This window comes from Biomphalaria glabrata, chromosome 4 (genome assembly GCF_947242115.1).
Source record: "Biomphalaria glabrata chromosome 4, xgBioGlab47.1, whole genome shotgun sequence".
In the NCBI taxonomy this organism is placed as follows: Eukaryota; Metazoa; Mollusca; class Gastropoda; family Planorbidae; genus Biomphalaria; species Biomphalaria glabrata.
Genome location: NC_074714.1, coordinates 29,766,646 through 29,776,515, shown reverse-complemented (window position 1 = coordinate 29,776,515; position 9,870 = coordinate 29,766,646). Strand labels below are relative to the sequence as shown.

Sequence of the window (9,870 nt, the reverse complement as noted above, 5' to 3'; positions counted from 1 at the left end):
CAATTCCAAGATAGATGCCATGAACACCAAGATAGCCGCCATGAACCAACGCATACCTGCTGTGGAGGAGAAAATCATCAATACAGACGTTCTTTCAGATGCTAAAACCAATGAGAGGAGCCTTGATTGTGATCATGAGAACCCATTGAAAGCTGACGAAGCCGTTGAGAGACATATGCAAGTCGAGATATACCAGCCAGATCTGCACCCAACAGACGTTGTTCCAGCTGCCAAGACTGGAGATGAAGGTCCTGATGGTGGTGAAGAGAATCCAAAGAAGCTTGACGTTGAAGTTGATGGACATTTGCACGATGAAAGTCATCGACCAGGTCTGAAACCAACAGACGATTGGTCCGCTGCTGAGACGAGAGAAGGAGGTGCTGATGGTGGTGAAGAAAGCCGAATGGAGCCTGAAGACGAAGACGAGGGACCTTTGCACGAGGAGTGTTACCAACCTGCCCCACGAGCATGCCCTCCAGACAAGGCTGAAGATGATGACCTGTACCACAATTCCCCGCCCTGTGGATTTGAAGCCCATCCCAGTCCTTCTTTGCAAAGCCCTATGAGGCCACCTCTTTTGCCAACGATCTTGGTATCCCCAGCCCTTACATCCTATACCTCTCCATGTGTCAAGTGGCTGTCCTCGGTACCGACCGACAAGAGAGCGATGCAAACACAACGTCACTGCAACAAGAGGGCGATCAACTGGAGGAAAAGAAGAAGGCGGCGTTTGCGTAGTCCAACGTGCATGGTGATTCTACCAAGAAATAACTGCAGCCACATGAAGACCAACTGGCGGAGAAGAAGAAGAAGGCGACTTTTGCTGAGTGTAATATGGATGACCATGCGATCACGAGGTCGATACAACCAGATGAAGGCTAACTGGAGGAGAAGAAAACGTTTTCTGAGTTCCACGTGGATGGCGATGAAAGCACGACGGCGAGGCAACCAGGTCAAGGCAAACTGGAGGAGAAGAAGGAAGCGACCATTGCTGACTGCAACATGGATGGCCCCATTAAGCTCAAGACGCAAGCCAACTGCCACCGATCGACCCCCACCTACAGTGATGAAATTTCACAGCCAATGTCATGAGGTTGAATCTGCCCGGGACGGACAGATCTAAGGAGGGGGCAGTGTTATAAACCTGGTGGTGGCACAGATGGGGGTAGTGGTGTGAGTGTAGTCAGTCAACGCAAATCGCCCCAGGCCAGCGCTAGACGAGCGGTCAACCGTGACGAGTACGACGATCGGCCGAGACGAGTGTCAACAAGAGGGTTCGGGAAGAATCGCCGTCGTGAACAGAGCTCATTAGCGTCACGAGAATTGTAGTCATCTGACCACCTAGAAACGTCGAGCGGCGTTCTGTCCGGTTCTAGAAGGCCAGTAGGGACCCTATATAAAGAGCGGAGGTGTCGCAGTCAAGACGGTTCAGAAAGCGGGTTCACGACAGGAGTTCAGAACACGGTCGACTACAGCACAGTTCAACGGTGTGGTTCTGTACGGAGCATTACGACGGTTCAGTGCGGAGTACTATCAAGTACAGTTGAGACGAACGGCGTCTTGATCTTGGTCTGTGATCGAGTCCGACACAACGAGCCCAAGTGTGTGAAGTCAGTCCCGAACTGTTGAACCCAGTGCAAGCCCGGAACGAGACGGAGAGGCTAGTGCAAGACTTGATACGGCGGAACGGTGTTATCGCAGAGCTATTTGTACTGTTCTACGTGCTGCCAATTGTACAGTATTGGCTGTTATTTATGGACATTAAACCTTTACGTTATTTTGGAGCCCTGACTTGTCAAGTTCCTTAAGTTGGTGGTGTATGGTGCAGTTTGCAGAGAGCCTGGATAGTGAGATTCGTAACAATATAAATAAAAGCAAATTACTCACACTAAAATCTATGAACGCAGCCAAAGGGGTTTTGAGTTTAAACCTCCCGCCAGGGGGGTTTGAGGCTAAAAAATACATCTTCAGTGTAAGAAAAAAAGCAAATTACGCACTCAAAATGCTATGAGCGTTGCCAAAAGGGGTTTTGAGTTTAAACCCCCATTCAGAGGGGTTTAATGCTAAAAATACCTCTTCAATATAAAAAAAAAAGCAAATTACACACTAAAATTATTTGAGCGTAGCCAATCCAATCGGGGGTTTTGAGTTTAAACCCCTCTTCTACAGATGGCGTTTGTTTAAAGTTTAAAACCCCTCCAGATGGTTTTGAGTTTAAGATCCCCCTACAGAGCATTTTGAGGTGGAAAACCCCCAACAGATGATTTTGACGATAAAACTTCTCTTTTCGATATAAAATCTAAAGCAAACTACATTCACCTTAATCCAAGAGCGTATTCAAGAGTGGTTACACATTTTACCAGTGGCAGGGTTCCCTTAATAAGCTGTAGTGAATAGTCATCTGACGAAATTGAAAAACACTAAATGTGGCTCAACAAAGATGGCTAAGACAGATTTTAGTAGTCAGGTATAGAGATCGGGTTAAAATCAAGGAAATCCTATGCCGAACTGGGAGTCGATCCTTTAGTAAGATTGTGAGAGAGCGACGCATGAGGTTTGCGGGACATGTTCTCCGACAAAATGAATTACGCATAAGAAGAGTTGCAATGATATCCTAGTACAACTTGACGCTACACATTCATTGAGGTCCTCATGGCAGGTGGGAAGATGCTTCAGACATTACCAGTGACAGATTTTTATGGAAACAGCTTGACGTCAAATGCTCCGAACGGCGCGTAAGAATAGCACATTAGGTTTTTGAAATAAAACTTTTTAATAGCAGGAAAATGCACTGTAGATACCTCAGAATATGCATTTTGTTGGCTTTCAATACCAGAAATAGTGCTTGGCGGCGGGGCTCCTAGCGCTCCCCCAGACCCCCTTGCAAATATTGGAGGGGAATCTACAATTTTTCCACTAACTCATGGAAGAACCTATTCTAGGGCACAATAAATGTCTTCCGAAAGAATGAAGGGTCAGAATGCAATAAAGATTATTTACACACACACACATAAATACATATTAAAAAAAAATTTGCGGGGGGGGGGGGGGAGTCCCCCTCCCCCGAACCCCCCCCCCCCCCCCCCCGAAAAAAAATCCTGGCTACGCCCATGCATCTAATTATATTCCTAATTTATATTATAGATCTAGATCTAGTAGATATAGACCTTTAGAGTGTTAAATCAGAAGTTTAGTTTATGTAAATCTACATCAGTGGTTCCCAAACTTTTTTGTCTCGTAGACCCCTTGCCATGTTTTCTGGTTATCGGTAGATCCCCTGCTTAACTTTCAAATTTTTGCAAATTCAACATTTTTTTAAAAACTAATTTCTATCTGTACAAAAAGTAAAGTTCCCCTAAGACCTTGTGGTCTATAGAGCAGATGATGTAAAGGTCATCTGTTTCTGTGGCCTACGATTATCGAGGGTGTCATGTGGCCAACACAACGACCAACAGCCTTTACTTTTCCCAACTAATGTCAGGTACCCATTAGAGCTGGGTGGCCTCAGAGGCGCCCAAAAGATCCCGAAATTAAAAATCCAAGTCTTCAACAGGATTCAAACTCGGGACCTCCGGTTCATAAACCAAGCACTTTACCGCTCAGCCAAAACGCCTCCTAATTTCTATCTGTAGAGAGTTGAAAAGTGAAAAAGTAATTTAAAGCTACATATTAGAGATTTTAGAGATCTCTCTTTTTTATTGATAAAATTCAAAACCAATTAAAATAGCAATATGTCTTGCTTGAATCTCCAAACACAATGGCCTTAAATATCATTATAAGAGTTTTCGCAAAGAGCAGTTTCTCGTGTATTTGTTGACGTGTTGACGTTGCTCAAATATTGTGTCCGCGCGAAGATGTTATCACTATCGGGAGAAAGAGCAAAGGCGAGTGACTGTCGCCTAAACCAGTAAGCTTCGAGCATGAAGGGCTCATTAGTCTTGGCTGGCTACCCACCTAGCAGAAGTAAAACTGAATTCAAAACTCTCCTGTCTTGCAACTCAAACATGGTAAAGGTTTTGTGGGTTAACCTGAGGAAAAAAAAGGAGCCGGCGACCATAATGCAGTTTGCAGCACACACCACTACATCCTGTCAGAACCTGTGACGCTGCTGAGCCCAAACTTATATATGAAGTTTGCAAAGAATTACATATGAAGCTTTTAATTTTATAACTCATGCCACCGAAGCAACATTGAACTGTACTGTTGCTTAAAGAAATTCTTTTAATAATATCAGATGTGGGTTTGTGTTAAACAGGTTTTAAAACTACAACGGCTGATAAAAGTCAATGTTTTACCTGTGGTGTTTTCCGCATTTTGCCATAAATAAGTAAATTTCCCCATTCAGACATTGTGATGATGTTATGGTCATCTGTTTCTTTTGGCCAACGGTTAACGAGCAGGGTGTCATGTGGGCAGAACAACGACCAACCGCCTTTACTTTTACTAACATAATTTAGAGATGGGTGGACTCAGGGGAGCCCTGAAAATCCTGAAATTCAAAATTCACAGAGATTCGAACCCAGGACCCCAATTACGGAAGCCAAGCGCTTAACCACTACCACCACACCCTTATTTTGCTATAAGTGAACAGATATTGTAAGACTCATAAACCACCATCTTCTCTACATGATGTTGAATAGAGATTTTGTGGGTCTATTCTGAACTTTATCTTTGAATGTTCAAAAGTTTTTCAAATCTTTATCTTTTTATCTGGGTGATATTGTCGCAGATGATCCTCAAGCGTAATTAGTTTCATATCGTCATAAAAAAGGCAATCGGTAACCCCTTGGTTGACAAGGAAAGAATGAACAATATATAATCAACGCTAGACAGTCTACATTTCTTTTTGTTAAACATTATTTACATGAAGACAAAATTAATTTATTTTAATATTGAAATTAAATACAACAATTTTTTGTTTGAATAGCAGGATAAATATTTAAATGATTAACTTTAGTTACAAATTATATATAGTGTGAAGAATTACATTAATGGGATGAAAAAAATTAAAGTCACGACCTGCTTATATGAAATCTATTATCATAGACCCCCTTGGACATCTCATGGACCCCAAATTTGTTTTTTCACTTTCGTAGACCCCTTGAAAGTCTTCGTAGTCCCCTGGGGGTCTATATAGACCACTTTGGGAATCACTGATCTACATCCTTATTCTAATTCCGTTTAAATGAAAATGCCAATAGTTCTGTTGATAACTGTGCTAAGACATCGAAGTACAAGTACGATAGATCAATGCTGAAAGATGATCTAAGATCGCTCGTCTGACACAATTGTACATATCCGGTAGAGATGACATGCCGTAATGTGTAATATATCTCTTCTCAATAATAGGCTATTAGTTTGTAACCAGTTTGTTATTAAGTTAAGAGTAGTGCCTGGTTGTGCGGTTAGCGTGCTGAACTGATTATCTCGACGGTCCCGGATTGTTTGTTTGTTTGTTTTACATGTTTCGGATGTTCCTTCAGAGTTGAAGATAGTTTACTTTCTAGTTCAAACATCCCGCAGGACGACGGGGGCAGGTTTTGAACCAGGGACAATCACTCGGTGCGGCCCGCATCCCCAGCGTGACGCCACTGAGTGTAACGTCTCAAATGGTTACGTTCAGACAGTAATATTACAATTAGTATATTTATTAAGTCTTTAGTACGAAACATCAATGGAAGCGAAATCTCTACGTTCTAAGGTAAAACAGGCACTTTGTAACAAAGGAAAATGACACATTTTTTCCAAAGAGACTTAAAAACATTGCCTTAGCATCCTAATGAAGCGTTTCCGTGAGGCATTCTATTAAACCGACCACCTTTCTACTCACTTAAAAAAAAAATAACTTTGGTAAATGTTCGTCCCCCTTACGGGATACGTGCCCTGCCCAGCGTGACTGTCGGACTCTAAGAAGCTCATGCCGGGGTTTTACCAAGGCTTATAGTTAAACCTCAAGAGGCGGCAGCGTACGCGAATTCGTTGTCGGCGATCTAGATATCATGTTCAGTGTGAGCAAGTAAGACGTGTACGTAGAGAAGCTGTGGTATGACCATTTCCTTTGTTTTGGTACGGGACAGTAGACTTAGAAACTTGAACATAATGTAATAATTCACCAGCCAAATAACAACTAAGTAAAAGTCTCTACGCAATTAAAGTGTAAACAATTTATAAAAACACTTAAAACACAATAACTAATCATACATCGGCAAATAAAATTTTTTTATTTCTCTTCCATAGTTCCTAATAAATCAATCATAAGATGGTGCACAAATGTTTAATTAGGCCTGTTGATTCATGAAGAGGTGTCCATATTTGTAAGCCTATAGTCACGTAAGAGGTGTTTTTCCAGTTTGATGTCATGGCAAAAACTACATTCATTACTTGTCTTTTCATTAATACTCTAAACATTTCTCCATCCTGATTCTAACAGTAGAGTAGACCATTGACCACATCAGGAAGTAGATTATCTGAAGTTGACCTGGCGTAAATGTTTTTTCACTTTTATTAAATGTTTTCATAACACTGATCATACAAAACAACATAACATTGTCTACACATGTTACAATACAATATACATTGATGTTACAACATGACATTGCTTACACTGACGTTACTATACAACACAACATTGCTTACATTGATGTTACAATACCACATAACATTGCCTAAACTGATGTTACAATACAATGCTTAGATACAGAGAAAATAAAAAAATTCAAACGAAACATAGCCATATATATAACAGGAAGGTAATTAAAATCATAAATAGATAAAATAGTAATTTTCAAGTAAACAAAAAAAATACAAGTGGTTTGGTATTTTTAACTTCTCAATGATGTCACCCTACCCGACTCATCTATCAGCGCCATTCCTAGACATTAGTGTTGATGTGTTTCTTACTTCGTATAATAGTATACTATGTCCAATGTGATTCCGAACAAAATGACAATTCTTAACGATTAATTGAATTAAATCCAAGAAAAAAATGGCTTCTGTAAGTATCTTATAACACGACCATGTAACAATGTTAAATAACATCACGATCTTTCACTAGTCATGAACTAGAAACACAACTGAAGATGACCTGTATCTCTCATGGGTAAGTCTGCATCAACAAGGCACACGTTTTGAGCACGCTACTGTGCGGCAGTGAGTAGTTGACTACCTATGCAAAGCAAAAGAGAAAACTTAATTCGTTCCACTTGAGCTGCCTCCAATGGATCTTGAAAGTCACATGACAAGATCTAACGGGTCTTCCCAGCATCTTCGCAATCTTCAGACAACGGCGTCTGCGCTGGCTTGGTCATGTTCGCTAGATGGGGGGAGAGATGGTGAACAAGAAAACTATGGACAGTACAAAATATGGACCTCAGCTCTGTAAGAAAAATGTGCCAAACAAAAAATGGCCGGCTCCTCTACCATCGAAGCAAAAGTCACGTTAACCTGCGATATATGTGGACGGGAGTGTCTCTCCAAAATAGGGCTCCACAGTCACATGAAAAAGTGTTTACGAGATGAACCAAAGTTACGTTACGAAGGAGGCCAACACTATCTTGAGCAGTTGTCAATGTTTCTCATCAGCAACATCAGTGAATGTTTATCAACGCCTGTCAATGCGAATACAAATCGTTTTTGGGCACACGATAAAAATGAACAGGTTCATATTGTGACTTCCAGCCCAAGTAGACGAATTAAAGATAAGTGGTAAAATAATCAATCAGCTAGGGTTTACCCTTGCTGAATCATCGCAGGTTTTTTCTCCTACTTATGGAATATATTACAAAAAGCATGGCAGGATGGCTGCCTGGTCGTGCGGTTTGCACGCTGGACTGTCGTTCGGATTTATCGACGGTCGAGGGTTAAAACCCTGCCCGCTCCCATCCCCCGTCGTCCTGCGGGAGGTTTGGACTAGGAAGTAAACTATCTTCAACTCTGAAGGAACATCCGAAACATGTCAAACATTTTACATTCTTTCCCCCCCCCCCCCCCCATACCCTGTCCTTGGAATAGCTTAAGGATTTTCTCGTTTGATGAAGCGAAAAGTCCTGCAATTTTCAACTAGAAAGCCTCTTTATTCTCACCATCACTACCCCAACTGCGTGAAACAAAAACAATTGGTCAAACTATTTGTAATCGCACAGATTTATTATTGTTAGTCTAGAACTCTAGAACTGAATATATCCAGTTTCCTTGGAAGGACAAACAAAGTTAATTCAGAACTTTCACTGAAGTTGACATACACAGGGACCATGAAATGAATATTGCAAAGATATGTATCATTTCAACCTAGGCTCAAACATTAGATATGGACTCATTTCAACCTAGGCTCAAACATTAGATATGTATCATTTCAACCTAGGCTCAAACATTAGATATGTATCATTTCAACCTAGGCTCAAACATTAGATATGGACTCATTTGAACACCTAGGCTCAAACATTAGATATGGACTCATTTAAACACCTAGGCTCAAACATTAGATATGGACTCATTTAAACACCTAGACTCAAACATTAGATATGGACTCATTTAAACACCTAGGCTCAAACATTAGATATGGACTCATTTAAACACCTAGGCTCAAACGTAATAGGTTGGAGAATCACTAAAAAAGATACAAAACCCGTTTGGCTTCTGCTGTCATGAGCAAACTGTGGGCAATCTGGAAGAACTACATCAGCTTTCAAATCAAATTAAAACTGTATTTTTCGCTAGTGGTCTCTGGTTGTGCAAGTTGGACACTAATCGCTGATTCTGAAAGAAGAATTCAATCCCTTGGGAGTAATGCTACAGAAAATGCTGGGTATCAGATACCAGGAAAAGAAGACAAATGAGTTAGAACTGTTACAAGTCAAAATTCTGGCTGGTAAAACTTGCAGAAATGAAATATGAAATAAACTTTTTATTAACAAACCTGCCAAAGTAGGATCATATCCTCTACCAATCCATATTTTGTCGGAATCGAAAGCAGGAAGGGGAGTGAAAGGAGGACAAACTCTCTCTCTCTCTTCTCTTGTTCCTGTTTTAGGATTCATTAGTAGATATGTCTCTACGTCATTAGAATATTTCATTTGAAATAAATATATACAATGTTTCCACCTTAATATCCTGCTAAGCCTAAGATAGTTGACACCTGCATTATTTTATGACACTGATACTCTAAAAACTCTACTTCATAAATGAATCTCCTAGTAAAGTTTCAGTTCTTGCAAGATAGTGATCTTCAAGCTGGTCCACATTGCATTTAATGCAGAGAATACTCATTCGGCCTTATTTTCTGGTAGACACAAAACAAACTCAACAACTTTTTAAAATACATTGGAAATTTCAATCCGAAATTTTGTCCGAAGAAGCGAACCTTGCAATTAATCTCGTCAAATAACTCTCTGTATTGGACCATGTTTTGACCCAAACAAATACATGCTATAAGCGCAAACCTTGTCAAATTTGCCGCTTCTCTCTCTATGAGATACTTCACACAGTCTGAGTAGCCTATATCTTTACCATTGCCGATTCATCATTTCTCTAAACCAACTGGGCGTCTTTCAAAGTAGAAAGTTACTTGCATACTTTGTTGGGGTAGAAACTTTTCGTGCTTCGTTCACTGCATTTCTGAATCATTTGTCGATTGCATGAAAATACTTCGATAGATTGTGTCTGTAACATAAGGTATTATATGTGCATTTGCACACTAGCGCGTCAGTGCGACACCGCTTGTATTTACGTAATAAATGGAGTTCCTAATATGTCTTCCCTCTTAAACATTTGTTTGTGTGAGCAGGTCAGGAGGCGCTGGAGACCTTTTCTCTGCTCAACATTAATTTATTTACAGTAGGCAGATGTTAGCGCTACTGGGTGGGCTCAATCTGA

At 40.7% G+C, this 9,870-nt stretch overlaps 1 long non-coding RNA gene across 1 annotated transcript; it reads right to left on the bottom strand.

Moving 5' to 3' along the window:
• Positions 1–6,200: 6,200 nt before the first annotated feature.
• Positions 6,201–7,841, bottom strand: LOC129925909 (uncharacterized). The gene is made up of 2 exons (XR_008777680.1): positions 6,848–7,841; positions 6,201–6,478 (listed from the first exon to the last, which is right to left on the bottom strand). It is a non-coding gene; the product is annotated as an uncharacterized LOC129925909 (long non-coding RNA).
• Between the last annotated feature and the right edge of the window lie 2,029 nt (positions 7,842–9,870).